Here is a 17,846-nt window from a genome sequence, read left to right as displayed (position 1 = left end):
TTAAAGTATTGGAGTTTTGGTTCAATTTAGAAAAGGGCGTCATTACTCCATGTCAATCTTTACTATTCAAATAACAAGTAAAAAAGTATAATCGGTCCAATTTCTTGGTAAAATTTTACAATATTTTGACTTTAATTCAATATCAACAATAACATGTTCGATTTCTTGGATCTTGAAAGATTGATTTCAGTCCGTAATTTTTTTCAAAAGTTACAAAAAGTTATAATTCTTCCTGATATTTGACTTCTGGCTGCTCCGTCGTAAGAAAAAACAATCGTTACGTTAAAAGATAAATTAACTATTCACAGAATTATATCCGAATGACGTCGTATTTAAAATTATTTTTAAAAATTCTGCGAAGAAACTTGAGTGAATAAGATCTCTTAAATGTGATCCGAATGAGAAAAAGTCACACGGAACGAGGCATACGTTAAACTTTACGTAATATTTCTGTAATTCGGGAGGATTTCTTGAACGGTAAAAACAAATGTTTAGACCTCAATTTTCAGCCGAGAAACCAAAAATATCTATACACACGTATAATATCAGATGTGTATGTAATTTAGTTACTCACCGATAGGGAAAACGGCAGACGACTAGGTCTACTCCTTTCCTACGACCTGAAACATACGAAAAGATTTAGGAGACGAGAATCGGTGTGACAAGTGACAAGGTTTATATTTGTATTACAGCTATATTCGTTATGGGTAAACTTTTACAGACTGGCTCGAACGCGTGTGAATAAATTGGGCAGGGCATACTTCATGACTGGAAAAATGATTTATCCAAGAACGCAGGACGGGTCCAACTAGTCGTGGAGAATTCATTAGTTTACTCACGCTAGAATGAATCTTAATAAGCGTGCGGCTATCGGTAATTACGAGCGACGAGGAGGAAAGTTCGTCAGGCTTAGTTTGAACGGTAAAAATTGATAAAAATTAGAATATCGGGAAAACGGAGAACGGAAGGAATGTACAAATATTTGACGTGCGACATTTTTTTAACTTGGACAGGATTAATGAAACTATGCAAAAAGAAAAGAAAAAAACAAGATCTGATTTTTTATAGACTCACCAAAAAACATCCTCACTGATTTTGATAATAAAAAAAAAAAAAAAACATAATTCAATAAGAACTTCATTCACGAAAACGAGAAATTCCATATACTCGATTCACCTATTAGCCACATTTTATTAAGCACAAAACAGGATTCGTTTGATTGAAATCAGGTTTTTTATCGTGTCTAATAAATTTATTTCAATCAAAGCATTACCGAGATTTAATTTAATTAAATATTTTGTTCGACAAACTAAACGACTAATCAGGATTATGCAAATGACCTAAATTTTCTAAGTTGATCGGATCTTTATTACGGTTTTTATCCGGCCAATCGATCATTTAACAGGATAACCTGATATTGCGTGGGCCAGACAGTGTATTTGGATAGGTTTAAAAAACCATTTAAATCGGCTGTCATTTAATGCTCGAAAATAACAAATGTCCTATAATCGACTAAAATCAGAAATACATATGCACGAATTTAAATACACATTTTTCAGATCTAGATGGTCCTCGTTCATACTATAAATATTGCTTAGAATTTCCAACTTTACGACGCGTAAAAGAAGACAGGACTTCAGTCAAGTAAGATAGCTTCTCGTATTAACCGTGGTAAAACTGATTAGCGATGCGATCCAAGTTGAAACGAGAAAGAAAGAAATCGTTCAGATTCAAATTTCAGATTACGTGTGTTTCGAAGTTCCAAGAATCCGTTTTTACATATTTTTTTTCGTCTAATAGTACAACATATCAAGAATATTTTCCCAATGTTTCAGACGAATTGGAGTGAAAGCCTAGGAGAGAACGCCTTTGGAAATTCCTCTTATTAAGCTCGATCGACTTCAAAAACTATATCTTTGAAGTCGGTGGTCACGATTTCTCAAAAACGAACGCACCGATCTTATTGAAACTTTACACTCTCCTTCCAAATAGCATTGCCTAGTAATTGAACTGTGGATTTTTTTTTCCTCGATCACAACTTATTTTACAAAGCAATACACGATGTAAGTTTTACCGAAAATCGTACTTTTTTGTACACAACTCTGCCAAAAATTCATATTTCAATTGAAAAAAAAAAATCCTTCGTTCAATCACAAGCTATGCTCATCTACCAACACAAAATATCTGGTTTTTTCATTTCGTACGAAGCTGTCGCGAGTAATCGTGGCCACCGCTAGGATATTTTCCTGAATTTTCAAATATTTTCAATGAAAAATTCACCAAATATCGTTCAAATGTTGTTCTTTTACACGCAGAACAGTACGAATAAACGAATCCCTTTATTATATCACCGAGAAAAAAAATTCTACAAAATATACTCTCCTCTCGCCTTCCAAACCCACGCGACCTCTTAATGGAGTGCAAAAATACACGAAGATCTGTATTAATTGCGTGTAAGAACCGTTCGACGACGCAGCGTCGAGACTCTAAGCTCGCGTCGGCTGGGAATTGACAGTCGAATCACACGGGTAAGCATAGTAGAGAATTACACGAATAGAGTATGTTTGCATGTAGGTACAGTGGAAGAGATTTCATCCGGTGAGCCAACGTCAACTCGAGAGTTCGTCGCTCGGTTAAAAATGCAAATCGAAGTGCCCAGACTTTGACCTTGCCTCGCCTCGTCTCTCGTCTCTCGCCTCTCGTCTCTCGTCTCTCTTCTCTCGTTTCTCGTCTCTCGTCTCTCGTCACTCGTCTCGTTTTCCTTGGGACCGATGGACAAGCCGTGATTAATTGTCCTATTATATTACACCGCGAGGTCCTTGCTGCTGCCGCAGAGAACGAACGAACGAACGAACGAACGAACGGTCCCGTCTTACCTACTTCATACCGTTACTGCAACGGGTGGGTGGCTCGATAGGAAGGCGGGTATAATTACCTGTGACGATACTCGGCACGTACGGATAAACCGCGATTCGAGTTTAGCTGGTTACCTACCGATCCGCTGATTTTGACATCCGCAAATTTATCCGCGTGTAATATGCAGAACAACTCGGAAATATTCCCGTTAAAATAAAGGATGAAAAATAAAGAAGCACCTTCGCGCGGAAGAAAGAAAAATATTCCTTCGTTTATACTGCACGCAGAGAAGCGTCGTGTTTATTGCTATTTTGCCAAAGGCGGAAAAATAATTCATGCCGATACGTTAATGTACGACGTAAAAAACGTATGACTGCTAAAGTTATTGAACTTTTATCCGTTGTAGGTACCTAATAAGTGTTTAAACTCAGTTACGAGAGTATTTAAGTAATTTTGTGACCGTTGTATCGAAATACCATTATATGTCGTACTGCGGTGAGGAATTTTTGCTTTACGATATTCCGTACGGCTTTACGAAAATTTGTCGATTTTGTGATAAGATATGATTAAAAAGCAGAGTATAATGATTTCAATATTTTCATGAATTAACAAAAAAACCATGTATAAATCTTCATTCTTGTTTACTGATAAAATATTGTGACGACGATACGCGTGATAAAATTCACCAGCTAAAATTTCGTACCATCTTAGACAGAGTGATTTTTCAAGAATAAGCAATCGTACAAATCGACGAGCTCGTTCAAATCGCAATTCGATTTTGTTAACAATCGCTCAAAAACCGGTTGAAATTAGTTTTAAATCGCTTGGATTGCTCAAAACAACTTTAGAATGGTTTCAAACTGTTTGAAATTAATTTCAACAAAACCGTTTGTTATCGCTTAGGACCTGCTTGAAACCACTTGAAACCTCTTAGAACTCATTTCAAACTGTTTACAATATTTTGAAGAAGTCTTAAAACCACTGAATATAATTTTGCAACTATTTTGAACTTTTCAAAATCAGTTGCAAATCATTTTCAATCATTTTAAAACCACCTGAGATCACTGAAAACTTTTTAAACTTCGTTCGAAATAACTCGGAATAATTTTCAAACCGTTCGAAAGCAATTCTAATCGATTATTATTAAACTATCCGTGAGTGAATAAACATTTTGGCAATTCGAGAAATTGTTAACCATATATAGAGTTATCCTGCAATAACAATGATAATAATAATAATAATAATAACCGGGAATGAAAAAAAAAACCGTTACACCGTATGACGTGTAGAACAACAAAATATGGTGAACAGTAAAGTACAGAATCAAGAAAAGCAGCGAGACAAAAAGGGCGAAAAGAACAATGAAAAAAATATGTATGACCAACGATGCAAACCGATTTGAGAAAGAGAGAGAGAGAGAGAGAGAGAGAGAGAGAGAGAGAGAGAGAAAGAGGTAAGAAGGATAATGCCGAGGGAAGGCGTGAAGTTCGGATCATGATCGCATCGTCCGTTGGTGGTCGATTGAAAATATTCCATGTTATAAATTGAATAGCAGCGCGACGAAATCGGTTAAACCAAGAGAGATGAAGGGGGCGGGCGGGGGGGGGAGGATTACGAAAGTGGGGACCTCGCCTTACGGTCTTTTCCAGACCGGGGACAGGATGCCCGGACCCCGAAGGCACGACAGCGACGGGGGGCAGTCATTTGTTGCTGTTTATTAATTCCTGGCAAGGCGAGGCGCGAGAGACAACCGTGTCTTCGAACCTTCGGTTTTACTTCGCGCCCACGCGCTGCCACCCCCTCCTTCCCCATTCTTCGTACTTTCTCTCTTTCTCTATTTTTCTCCGTAAGAAACAGAAACGAAAAAAAAAAAAAAAAAAAAATCTCAATCTCTCTTTCCCTCTCTTTCTCTCTCTCCCCCTCCCCCACTCTCTCTCTCTCTCGCTCCGTCTTTCTTTCTCTCAGGAATGATTCTGATATTTCTCTCCTCTTCTAACTGCACCGCCTACCTGTAACACGTTTGGGCATTCAGGAACACACACGCGGTTTATATACTCAGGTATTGTGTTCCGTAGGTGTAACATCCTCTACTGAAATTTAGCCGGTTCGGACCCTCGACACCAATTTTGTCTCGCGAAGAGATGGAAAACATGAAAAATTACTTCACGACTCTCGTGATGCAGAGAAGTTGAATGTTATAGGTGAAACGAAAGTGCGAAAAATTTACAGTGGTTGGAGTAATTAGTTCCAGATACTCGAGTGTAGCCAGTTGAATGAGGTTGAAGATCGCGACGTTGATTTAACGATGCATTTTTAGGACATATCGTTATTTCGCAACTTCAGAGCTGTCCGAAATTCAGTGGTAGCGAAACATTTTACTTTTAAATCAATATTTTAAAGAATAAACTTATTTAATGTCACTTTTTTTATATGTTTCGTTACGTTAACGTAGTCAACTTCAAACTCGTATGATTAACTAGAATCAGCATTACGGGATCAGAGTAAAAAGTCTTATGAGAGAATCTACAATATCGTTTGTCTATATATGCCTGAAATACGGAAATATCGATCGATTATCGAAACGATTCATGCTGAGGAATTCTCTGAAATGCAATAAGCCGTAATAAAACAGGACACGCTCAGATTTCGAAATATTAGTTTCTTTAAAATTATTGTAAAATTAAGAAAATAGTGATTTTTTCCCCAATGGTTCGTTACGGCAACGTAACTAACTTCAACCTCATCATTATTGATGGAATTGCAGCAATGAAAAGAAGAAAACCGATATTTCGATCACCCGCACACTTTTTTGACCGTATGAAATTTAAATTCCCCAACACTTCCCCGATTTCCCCTGTCCAAATTGGAAATTTTCCGTTTTATCAAGTGATTATGTCACAAATCATTGGGTGCATTGGAGAAACACATCGGTCATAATAAACGAGTAAAGTAGCTAAAAATTTCTCGATTTTTCTGTGTATTCCAAAGAAACGAATACCATTTTTCTTCGTTCTCTTCGTCACTGCAATTAGGGATATTAAAAATTGTACAAAAAAAAACGCAGCATTGCTTTCCGCGTGAAACGAAATGAGCTTCGAGTTGAGCGAGCTTTTCGTTCTCCAGCTGCATCTCCAGGTCTACTACAGGCACACTTTTTCTCTTTCTCTCATTTTGACATGCTGCAGTCTCTTTTATTGCATTTAGTCTTATTTCTATCTCGCTCCGTATAGCCGTTGTAGAAAATGATTCTGGCACGGGCTAAGAGATGTAAATTTATGAAGGCCCGAGAGGCCTCCGTATCACGCTCCCTCCTCTACTCATGCACGGATATAACACGACGAATGCATGCACGCATTGTTATGCTAACAATGAATTAATTATTCGCTGATTAATTATACGTCCATGCATATAATAATACGCGTGTATATGTCACGGAGAAATTTTCATTCGACACGATCGCAGCGACAGGTAAATGCATTAATTACTTTCGTATAAAATTCGACGAATGCAGCCTTATTTCTCTCTTTATTCTTCGTCCTTGGTTTGAAAAAGAGAAATCAAATCAGAAAAATAAGGAAAAGAAGGATTGCGAAATAAAAAACCTGTACATTGCAGTGACAGAGAATTATATTTCAAGATCGAAAAATTCTCATCACTCCTCTCCATTTCTTATCACAATTGTTATTTTCTTTAATTTTTCCTTCTTTATTCCTTGTCGATTCAATATCTCCATGCGCGTTTCGTCGACAAAATATTGACGATGAAAGAGTGGTGAGAAAATGGGGAGAAATAGTATGTTGTGTAACAAGGAGCCAAACTCGGTCTTTTCGGACTGAGCGACAGTTTGCAATATCAGTAGTAGGTGAGCTAAAGACGAATATTGCAAATACGCGAAACGAAAAAACCATTGCCTCCTTGTTGCACACGATTCCTTACGTAACAAGAGTTATGCGTTTTTTCACGAAGCAGAAAATTGAGGCTAAGGGCTCGCGTAATGTCAGATTTCTTCGCGACTGCGCATGCGCGCAACTTGAAATCGGTCTTTTCAGTACACCGCGCATGCGCATTCGCAGCCTCGCTCGAGCGTCACAGAAACGGGTACTTTGCGCACGGAAAAGACGCATGGAAAAACGCGTAACACATGCTCGCGTTTCAAAAAATAATATGATGAGAATACATGTGTGTAAAAAATAGGAAAAAAAAAAACACCCGAAGGAAAGAAAACAAGAGACGAAAAAAATTACACGTGTGGCCTCGAAGTTTCTGTGTATTATATCTATCTCCGTAGTCCGAGCTGACAAGGAGTCGTCGAGCAATTAATTAATTAGCACTTCGAAGCCGAGGATGGTATAAGAGATATATAACGTATAACCTATAGCCGCGAAGACTCGCCTTCATGCGCCGTTTACGTAGGCGTATAATATAATCGAATGGAACTTTGGGACAAAGTCATTAGGAAATCGTACGGATAACTATTGCATGTGTGTGTTACATCTGTAATATACACGTACCAACCGTACCACACGTTTGACGCACACTAGAATTGAAGGCACGTAAAAAACATCAACTATACGTAGCGATAAACATTCGGCAGCGTTACACGACGAGTGGGTTTAATGCCGTATTTGTTTATGTTTATGTGTAAGTTTAACCATGGTTATATTATATTATTATAGACAGCCGATATCACCTATCAGATGGAATTACGATCCTGTACAGCTGTGCGCGTTTACTTAATTTTTGTGATCTTACTTACAATGAGGATGTGGAGGAAGAAGAAGAGAATCTAATCGTAAGAAAGAGGAAAAGAGGATTTACATAACTATGAATAAGCGTATTATTGTATCTTCGCGTGATTTATACATCATAATTTTCTCACGTTGATTTTGTCTTTGCGTTAATCACGCTTTGTCGTTCTACGTTCATCACGTACATGCGCATGTGTAATGTGTATACGTATAGCGGGTTACACATCCGCACGTTAATTTCAATCAGTGTACGTCAAATTCAAAGAACTGCAGTCAGGCTCAGGATGATTTGTATAATTATTAATTAAACGGTTGCGTAAAGTAATCAACGTGAATAAAGGCACGAACCGCGCAACTCGGATGATTGGTAAACTCACAATGGTAGGTATAACATACATCGGTCTCTCATCGACTAATTACGTCGCCGCAGCATCTCATCGCCGTATTTAAATATGAGCCGATTCGGTGAGGCAAGGAAAACAAAAAATACGAACTTTGTCGAGAGGCGAAAAAAAAAAGAAAAGAAAAGAAAGGAAAAAACAAACAACAACGAACGAAATTTTTAACGATAATTAATTATTGACCGAAAAAATGCCACTACGAAATTTTGTACACGTCAGGTACAGGTACGTCCAACACGTACACGTACGAATACACACACGGCTTAGAAGCATTATATACGCAATATGTGATCGTGGGATGCGAGTCTTTGCATTGCGTCACGGACGGGCGCGTTAATCTCGCGCTATTCGTTAATTAGTCATTAATAACAAACAGACTGACTCACTATAGTTAGGTATATAGTTATATGCCGAGTGAGGCACACGTACAACGCATTACCAGAGGGATAATTACGAATGCAAATTTTTGCTGGTGATAGAAAACAAAAGAGGTAGAGAACTACGGGAAGAGGAATTTGAAAATAAATTTAATATTAGACAAAACAATCACGTTCCTCTCCTTTTCGACTGGGAAAAAAAAAAAAATTCGCCGGCCCGTTTGTGAATAGTGAATTTTTTACAATACTGACTCATGGGTTTCGTTTGTCTTTGACAACGCTTTTTTTTTCTCTCGTACGCAGCGTTGAGTACGTGTTAGATATACATGTAATTTATCGTATCTGTTCGTGTAACATTTTGCAATCTCGATAAACTTTCGCCTCCGTTATCACAAATAGACAAATTTATAGCCGGAGTAAAGATTGAGAAAAAAATACACAAATTGTGTTCAATCTGCTTTTCGGGTAAAAATTTTACCAATATTTATTTCGTCTCCTGAAAATTTCCACGACAGATATATTATTATAGCAATTGTTTCTCGTTTTCTGATTCGCGAGTTAGTGAAAAATTTTACATCAAATTGTGTAGAGTAGTCGGTGAAAATTTGTCTTATTCAGATTAAAATTCGTATAAATTTTTTCCAAGCTCGAGTAAGATTTGACCTTTCCAGTACAACGGATTTCAAATTGCACGAAATCTGCGTAATACATTCAACACTAATGCATGCACATACAAGTATATAAATGTTTGTACATATTAAGTTGAAAAAATTTTCATCATTTTGAAAACGAATATCTATATACAAGAATTGTATCGTATCCGCAAAATAGCGGATTATAATTTATAACCATCAAAAATTACACAAATCAAATGTTTCACTTGCACGAACAAAACGATTTAAGAAAAAAAAAAAAAAGAAAAATTCTCATCCGTCTGCATCTAAGCGAAACACGTGAATGTTCTCGCGCTACAATTGTTGAAGGAGGCGGCGAGGGGATGATAATTATCAAAATATCTACCTATGACGCAACGATGGAGACGTGTAACGCAAACGCAGAGGACGCGTATGACGAGGCATGCGAGGCTTGGATGAAGGATGGAGAAGGAAGAGGAGGAGGAGGAGGAAGAGGAGGTGGAGGATGGGGGTAGTTTTGAGGGCACACACACTGGCCGTCGTCTGCACTTGAAAGACGCGACGGGGCTTGTACGTCGACGAAACGCGTCGGGACGACGTGGAGGGGGCGTCGGCGGTCGCTACGACAGAACTAGAGCCAGAAAGCGAGGGCTGTTTCACCGTAAGCCCGGAAAGCTCTTCCGCGCCGGCCTCCCACCATTTCCCTATTTTGCATAGGGCCTGCGCCGCGACGCTCCTCTCTCTCTCTCTTTCTCTTTTTTCCACCCTCTCTCTTGCTTTTTTTTACTCTTCCTTCTTCTCTGCTCCTCGCGACGCCCGCGTCCTTCCACCTCCCATCGCCCACCGACGCCTGCAGCGGCAGTAAAATCGAGTACAAGACGCGTTTCGATTTGTCGAGGGTCAAAATACTGGCACTTGTTGTATTATATAAATACTTTCTCTGGGGGAGGGGGGAGAAATATCGAAGATTAATTAACGCGTTATGGGTGAGGAAGAAGGCAAGGATAAATAGAGAGAAAAAAGATTGTACGATCTCATCTTTTTCAAATCAACTTATTAGATAGTCCGGATATTTTCATAAAGCATTTTTCATATTTCGATTAGCTTTCTGCCTACAACGTATCAATCATTGATCAACGATTCTCAGGTCACCGGTGAGAATAAATTATTATCAATAAAAAAGAAAAGTGATAGAACATAAAAAATCGACCGATGGTGAAAAAGCTCGCAACGTTATTTCTGAGATCAAACATGTGTGCAATTTTTGGGACGTTGGTTTCAATTTTGCATGAAATTTAGCGCTCGAATATAATACGAAACGGTGAAATATCAAAAGAATTTAGTGCATTTAGTGCAACATGCGTATTGTACAAATTAGCGACAAGTTTTCGAACTATCTACTATATACTAAATCGAAAAGGAAGAAAGAAGTTTTCTTCCGAAGTTTGGCTCTTGATTTGTAATGCGAACGATATTTTGCTTAAAAAGTGCGCGGAAAAAAAATATTGTTGGTTTTGAATCTCCGGTGGTGAATATATGAACAGCATTTTATTGGAGTTAAATATACAGCAATTGTAGCAAGATTTACAAATCCGATAATAAGAGTTACAACATGCTCGACTAGATCAACCAAAATTGATGTAGGCTTGACTCCAAAAAAGTGCTGTCCACATATTCACCACACAGACGTAAAATCAAAATTTCATTTGCCTTCGCGCGAGTAAATCGTGTACGTAAATCAGCGTTACGTGCCCTCCGAATTTTACCGTGCTGTGGAAACATGACATTTTTGTCGAAAATTAAACGTGAGGGGTGGAAGGACCACGGCTCATGATTGGTAGATTTCAATTGGCCGGCGTTCCAGCTTCCGAGTGCAGAGGAAGGGTGGTTTCGACTCGGGCAAGTTGACGCCTACGAGTAATTAAAATGAGGGAAGGCCTGCGGGGGAAATCGCGAGATGGAAAGAGCTCCTCCTCCTCCGTGGCGAGAGGGAAAACGAGAGAGAGAGAGAGAGAGAGAGAGGAGAGGGTTGGTTTCGCGGCGATAGCGCATGTATAATTAGTCCGGGAGACGGAGGACGGGGACAAGGGTGGAGCCGGATGCCACGCGCATGATCCAGCATCCACACCGCCTAACCTGTGCCTCTCTAATGTATTCATAACGCCGGCGCCGTCCGTCACCCCCGAGGCGTTCACCCCCCACCGTTGACACATATAGTACACATTAGATTCCGTCAAATTAGGGCACTATTTTTGCCCTTTTTTCATGCCCGAAGAAGCTATGAACGTAACTTCTTACCCTAGAAAAAATTTTCTCGTAAATGTATAGGATTTTTGGTTGAAATCTGCGAGACGAGCGCCTCGCGGCGGCGTGCGACTTTTTTTTAGTTGTAAAAAAGGTGCAAAAAGACACGTGCATTCCGGTTTCTTTGAGGTGTTATTTCAAATAATCATGGTTAGGGTTTTATGTATATATAGATGTGATCGGGCAGATTTTTCAATTGTCTGGAAATGGTGGTAGGTTTTTTTGGGGCGGGGTTGAAGTTCCGAATTTGAAAATTTTCGAAAACTCTTGATTCAGAATTGTTTGGTGGCGAAACTTGACGTCGAGAAATCGAACTTCAAAGAAACCTGTTCGTATGTTCGCTTAAAACTCCAGAATTACCGAACCGATTTCGAATCTCTATTTTTCTGCAGACAGCTAAAAATTCCGGCCACGTTTAGGCTATATTTCGTTACAACCAGACCAATGGTTTTTATAATTTTAGGGATACAACGATATTTGTAGGCCGAGTCGGAACGGGATTTCAAACTCCTACAGGTAGAAGTTAGGTTAGGTTAGGTTATAGATTAGGTTACAAGTTAGGTCAGTGATTATCAATCTTCATTCAGATGTTCTCAACTTTAAGCTAGATTGTTTTATTAAAATAAAATTATCATTTTGTTACACTAAACTCGGATGCGGGTTGCTAGTAGTCGATGAAAACAAACGTTGAGATCTATATTTCGCAACCCTTACGGAGAGGCCGAATCCGCCGATGAGTTTACGAGGCCGGAAATATCCCGGCACCGTAATACGAGTCAATAAATAAGGAGAGGACGGTATGTGCGTCGGGGGTGTAGGTAGATATCTTGGAGAAGAGGCGCATCGTTACGTGCTCGCGGTTTTGCTCGGCTATATACACGTGTTAATGACCAAACGTCGTCCCTGCGGCTCGACCTAATTGCGGCCGATGACACTACGTCTTTAGGGTGACTCTTCTCCGTCTTCACCCTCGCCCTCGTGTCTGTCGACCGTTTTCTCGACACCCGCAGCCGGGCCTCGGGAGAAACCCATGCCAGGAAACCACTTCGACGAACACGTGAAAAATTCTTCGATTTCCCTGGACTTTATTTTTTTTCATGAAACGAAAGTAACGTTTGGACATTGAACCAGAATTCAGGTTCGATACGAATTGTTCTCGAATAGAATTGGAGATTCAATATTTAGTCCTACTGTTCCGCAATGAACGTGAGTGAATACGCGTGCGAAAGGGAGTGTTTAAAAAATTGATGTTACGTTTGTCACTGGAAAGATTCGGGAATCAGATTCCGCGCAACGCATTAACAAATTTATCATCAACATGGATGAAAAGAAGTCCGTAAAGAAACAATCCTATGTGTCGGAATTTCAGCTCGGTAGCTCGCGGTATCCAAACGCAGTTCCAAAGAAAATAGTTGTCCGAATCGTGACGTTATAACCTATGAATCGATTCGGAACGATTTCTGCACAACTTTTCACACGCGTTTCGTGCAATTTCACAGCCTTGGATATCCCGTCGTTTCAAGAATTATTTATACGATATTTCAAAAACACATTCACCAAATAATATCGATTAGCGCCTGTGCAATAATAATAATAATAACCATGCAAGTACATATTATTACACATCTTGTCCTATTGTCGACGATTTTATTCACCATCGGGCCTCAGATATACGAATAAACGAATGAATCGCGGTACGAATCCGACATGATTATGCGGTAAACCGGAAGTGGTTAAAAAAAAAGTCTAACATAACGTGTCAAGAAATGAAAAAAAAAATAAATAAATAAATAAAAAAAGAAAGCAAACATTGACGAATGACGCCGGTAAATTATCATCTCCGGTAAAGATAATGAAATTCTTTCGCCGGATTATTAGGGTTTGACTTTTCCGGCTTGACCGGCTCTCGTATCTCTCCTATCCTCCTCCGCTTCCCCGGGGTGCACGAGGGGGTTGAACTACGCGGTGCCATCGAGGACACGACACCGTCTTATACGCGACATGGGGGTGTGAGTTAATTAGACCGAGTATACGTAGTGCACGGCGCCTAGAAGGGGTCGGGGAAGGTCTCGTCGTAATATCTGCTACGTGCCACAGGTCAGGCCGCTTATTAAAAACATCGAGCACACTGCCCGGCCGTGCAGGGCTAACTCCATCCCCCCTTTGTCCGTGCAGCGTATCTGACGCGGTATAACTTCAGCTTTCACCCCCGTGATAGGTCGAAATACAATCCGGGCACTGCGGCAGTTCGAATTTAGGAGGTGCGAAAGCACGGGCCAATATTTCAACCCCAATTGCCCGCTCGGGGTGAATATCACCCCGCAAATTTTTCAAACTCCTCGTACAGTATCTATTAGTGCCTCAACTTTGACGATGGTTTACAATGTGTAAAGAATCAATTTTGGTTAGGAAAATTGAGAGAGCTTTTTCGGCGATTCTTGAATAATATGTAGATAGTTTTTTTTTTTAGATTTTTAGAAATCATCGTTGAAGCCGGATGTCACTTTTTTAGAGCTGGGTCGAATTTTACTCTGTGTGACCGGTATGCGATTCTACTGAAATGTGACCAATTAGAATCAACGTCTCGTTTCTCTGGTTTCAGAGGAATAAGGAAGTTATTGGAATAACCCCAAAAATGAAAAGTTGAGTTTTCACTAGATCTAAACGTTTTGAAGTTTGGAAAATCACCTCCAATTATTTTCTGATGAACGTATGTGTATGTACGTATGTATGAATGAGATCAATTTTTTCATCTATCAACATGAAATCCGTGTGACGCAAATCGGTTTCGTTATCAATTCGTTAATTCTATATACTCCGTTACGTTGTTAAAATAATTATTCGCTACAATTTTCGTACTTTAATTCCTGTCACCGTCCCGCTGCACAGTTATCAGTAGAATTTACTAAATGTTTGACAATTTTTTATGGATCCGAAACAAAGCATAGATATCTAAGCTTGCATCTACGACTCCGGTATCTTCTGCACCCATTTTTCCCCGAGATTTTCGCACCTTACGAATACAATAATTTGATATAAACTCAATTCACGACTACCTCGTAATAAAATTACTAAAGAGTATCAAGTTCCGGCCAACCAACCTTATCAAGGTTCCTATAAACGTTTCGATTACTGTCTGATGTAATTACGCAATCATCAAAGATGATTTGTCAATTGTCCATTCCTCGTATTCTTCGCTAATGAGATGGATTCGTGCGAAAAAAAACAGAAAACCCGAAAAAATGATGATGATAATAATAACAATGATAAGCAAAAATGAGCTGCTTTTTTCCCGCTTCTTCCTCGCATATACCGGCTCATACCTAATATTCTCCTTGATCAGTATAAGCGCGTGGGTGTTCGAGATCCGGGGTGGTGGGATGGTTTCAGTGGGGTGTAATCGGGGCTCCATCAGGGCACCCTCGCTGTATTACATTAATGATATTGATTCAGAAAAATAGAATTCACCAAGCTGCGCTACTACGCTGTTCCCGGTATTGTGTTACACTTATATACCTGCAATGTATACCTGTATACCTATATACATATACGGACGTATTTCCCACCCGCAATACCCACCCACACAACTCACACCCTCCATCCTCTGGCCAGTGCGTGTTTTCAGCCTTTTTTTCCCACCTTCTTATTTCGTTCACCTTATATTTTCGCAGCAGATTCACCAAATTCGGAAATCCCTTATTAACAGATAATCGAACGTCTTCAATTGACCGCTGCACGGAGGGAAAGAAATTCTCGTACCAAGAGAATAGATTTCGTTGGAGTCCATTCGCTTCGATCTGGTATCCCTTATTAGTTACAAATACGATAATGTCAATTCGACAATTTCTATTTAGTTGGTTTGTCAAAGTGATTTAGTCAAGCGAATTCCTTGATCCAACGAAAACCTTTCTTGTCGCGATCGCGTGAAATTTTTTGATGCGTTTTCCAAACTGAGTCGACTAAATATCAATTCATTTGAAGTATTAAGTATTCTTTCTTCAAGTCGCAAATTCGTCGACGGAAACAATTAGGTAGTTCAAATAAAGCGAGTGCCTACATGACTCTGGCCTAAAAAAAATTTACCTCGATTGAATGTCATACTTTGTTGATCTAACCGGAGCTTGTTTGGCGTAACCGGTTGAATAAGTTGCAATAAATCGTTTACGAGGTAAAAGAAACACCACGAGCTTTGAAACAAGTAGAGAATATATTCGTCGTAAACATCAGTGTACTAGTAGGTAGGTAGATAAATTGGTTATCAGACATATTACTGCAAACGAAGAAAGCATAATAGCAAGTTTCGAGTTATAGAAATTAATATTGACTACAAATAAACAAAAACTATTGACACATGTTCAATTTATACTTTTACATATGCGACAATAAGTTTTCGGGTATCACCTAACAATTATCGGGGAAAACCGTCCAAAGTTTGAGTCATTAGAATTACAAATGATATCATTCGAAGAATACATTTTCCGCGCTTGAACAACTCTGATGTAGAGTCATAGCAAAAGATTTTCGTGGCAACAACTTTCATTAATTGTTTCAATCATTGAACTCTTGACTCAACAAAACATGAAATAAAGCAAGCTCAATTTGTTTTAATACGAAGAATTCATATTTTCAAAACAAAATGATTCGAGGTACGTTCGATCAAATTTTTAGTCATTCCGATCAAACATTTTCTTGATAATTATACAAAATTTAAATTACTTCAAGGAACTCGCGCCGAATTACCTTGAATAAATCGATAGTCAGCACGATCATTCAACGGCTTGATTCAATTCTACATTATAACTTGACAGAAATACGTCGTCCAACAAAAGTATATTTTTGAATTAAGTAAGTATCGCGTCTCTCTCGCCGCACTTGACTGTAGCATTTGATTGAATCAAACGAATATCATCTGACTCAAACAATCCTTACCCACCGTGTGTATACAATTTCATTCTTCTACGTCCATATATTTTCATACTACGGAATATAGTTCGGTACAACGCGTGAATCAAAACTCATTGAAAAAAATGTTCGTTAGATTTGCATACAATTCAAAATTACGATTATGGGTTTGCTTTTTGCTTTTTTCTTTTCTAATTTCAGAAAAATTAAACAATTCAGCCTCTGAGACTCCGACCGATCGAACAATCAATTTCTGATATGCGATATATCGGCGAAAGGAGAGAAGGTGGGGAAAAAATAGGAGCAGATTACTTTTTTCCCCGACGATGGCTAGACATCCCTCGAAGCCAAGGGTGGCTGAACTCGCCGGGGCGCGTGGAACTCCTTCATTTGCACACTAATGCGTGTTTCTACGTCTTACGCGCGGGTTAGTTCGCGCCGATTTATCATTTCATTTCATTTCTCACTCTCCTTGCCCCCCTCTCCCTAACTCTCTCTCTCTCTCTCTCTCTCTCTCTCTCTCTCTCTCTCTCTCACTCTCTCTCTCTCTCGGGCCTTTCTGTTCGATTACTCGACGTCTGGTCCCTGCGGGTAGTATAGACCTCTTCTAATGACCGTAATTTCCAGAGGAATATAGAATATATATATATTTTTTTCCTCATTCCCTCTCACTCCGCACTCGTGGTGGTGGTGGTGGTAGTTTTCTCTCTCTCTCTCTCTCTCTGTCCTATCTTTTTTCCGTATTTATACCGATTGTAACAAATATCCCAGACCGATCGATACGGAACTAATCAATTATTGACTGGCCCGTGTCATCCGGCCTGTAGGAACTGCTTTGCCACTATACACATAACCTTTATTTTCATGTTGTCGTTGTACGAATCGCTAGCTTCGAATAAATTAATCTCTAAAACAAAAAAAAAAAAAATGCAAAAAATAACGAAATAAAAGAAAATTATCCTGTAGCATTAATTAAACTACACGGCACAGCAATTGCAGAGATTCAAGAAGAGAGAAAAAAAAGAACATAAATTTGTATTTGAACCAGTGCTGACACGTGTAATTATCAAGCATATATATATATATATGTATACGTATATACGGGTCTACGATCACGTTGCGTGTGAGACTCGTGATCACGTCGGTGTTAAGAAATATATACGAATGGTACACGTGTGTGGGTACAAGGCGCGTTGAACAATTACGAGCAATTAATTCAGGTGCATAGCTTATAGGCTGGACTATATAATTCTGCGGATAAGTGCAGGCGCGTGTATATCCGTAATATTCACACCGTGCCTGTGCGCATGCATACGCTTACGACGAGGGAGTAAAACGGGGAGAAGGAGATGACGATATGCTGGAAAGTGACGGAAGAAGGCATTGCGGCGGCTGGTATGTTCACCTACGGTGAAATGACCCAGTAATGATCATGCATGTGAATTATCACAAGACTGATGTAACTTTAACGATTTCGAGACAATATTATATACCTAGGTATGGGTATATAATGTACCAATCTTGTACATACGCCTGAGGTTTTTTATTTAAACAAAAACAAAGAACACGAAGCTGTAATACTTGCATACTAAAAATTTATGGATCGACACGGATCGACGGCTG

The 17,846-nt window shown here is 39.2% G+C and overlaps 1 protein-coding gene across 4 annotated transcripts in view; it reads right to left on the bottom strand.

The window, feature by feature from the left end:
* Positions 1-17,846, bottom strand: part of zfh2 (Zn finger homeodomain 2) — a 210,535-nt gene that overhangs the window by 151,238 nt on the left and 41,451 nt on the right. For all 4 annotated transcript variants that reach the window (XM_046615741.2, XM_046615739.2, XM_046615738.2 and 1 more), the window contains exon 2: positions 575-620. The gene's annotated coding sequence lies outside the window, so the exon portion shown is untranslated. The remainder of the gene's footprint in view (positions 1-574; positions 621-17,846) is intronic.

Source organism: Neodiprion pinetum, chromosome 3, assembly GCF_021155775.2.
Source record: "Neodiprion pinetum isolate iyNeoPine1 chromosome 3, iyNeoPine1.2, whole genome shotgun sequence".
NCBI classification, from domain to species: Eukaryota; Metazoa; Arthropoda; class Insecta; order Hymenoptera; family Diprionidae; genus Neodiprion; species Neodiprion pinetum.
This window is presented reverse-complemented; position numbering and strand designations above follow the sequence as displayed.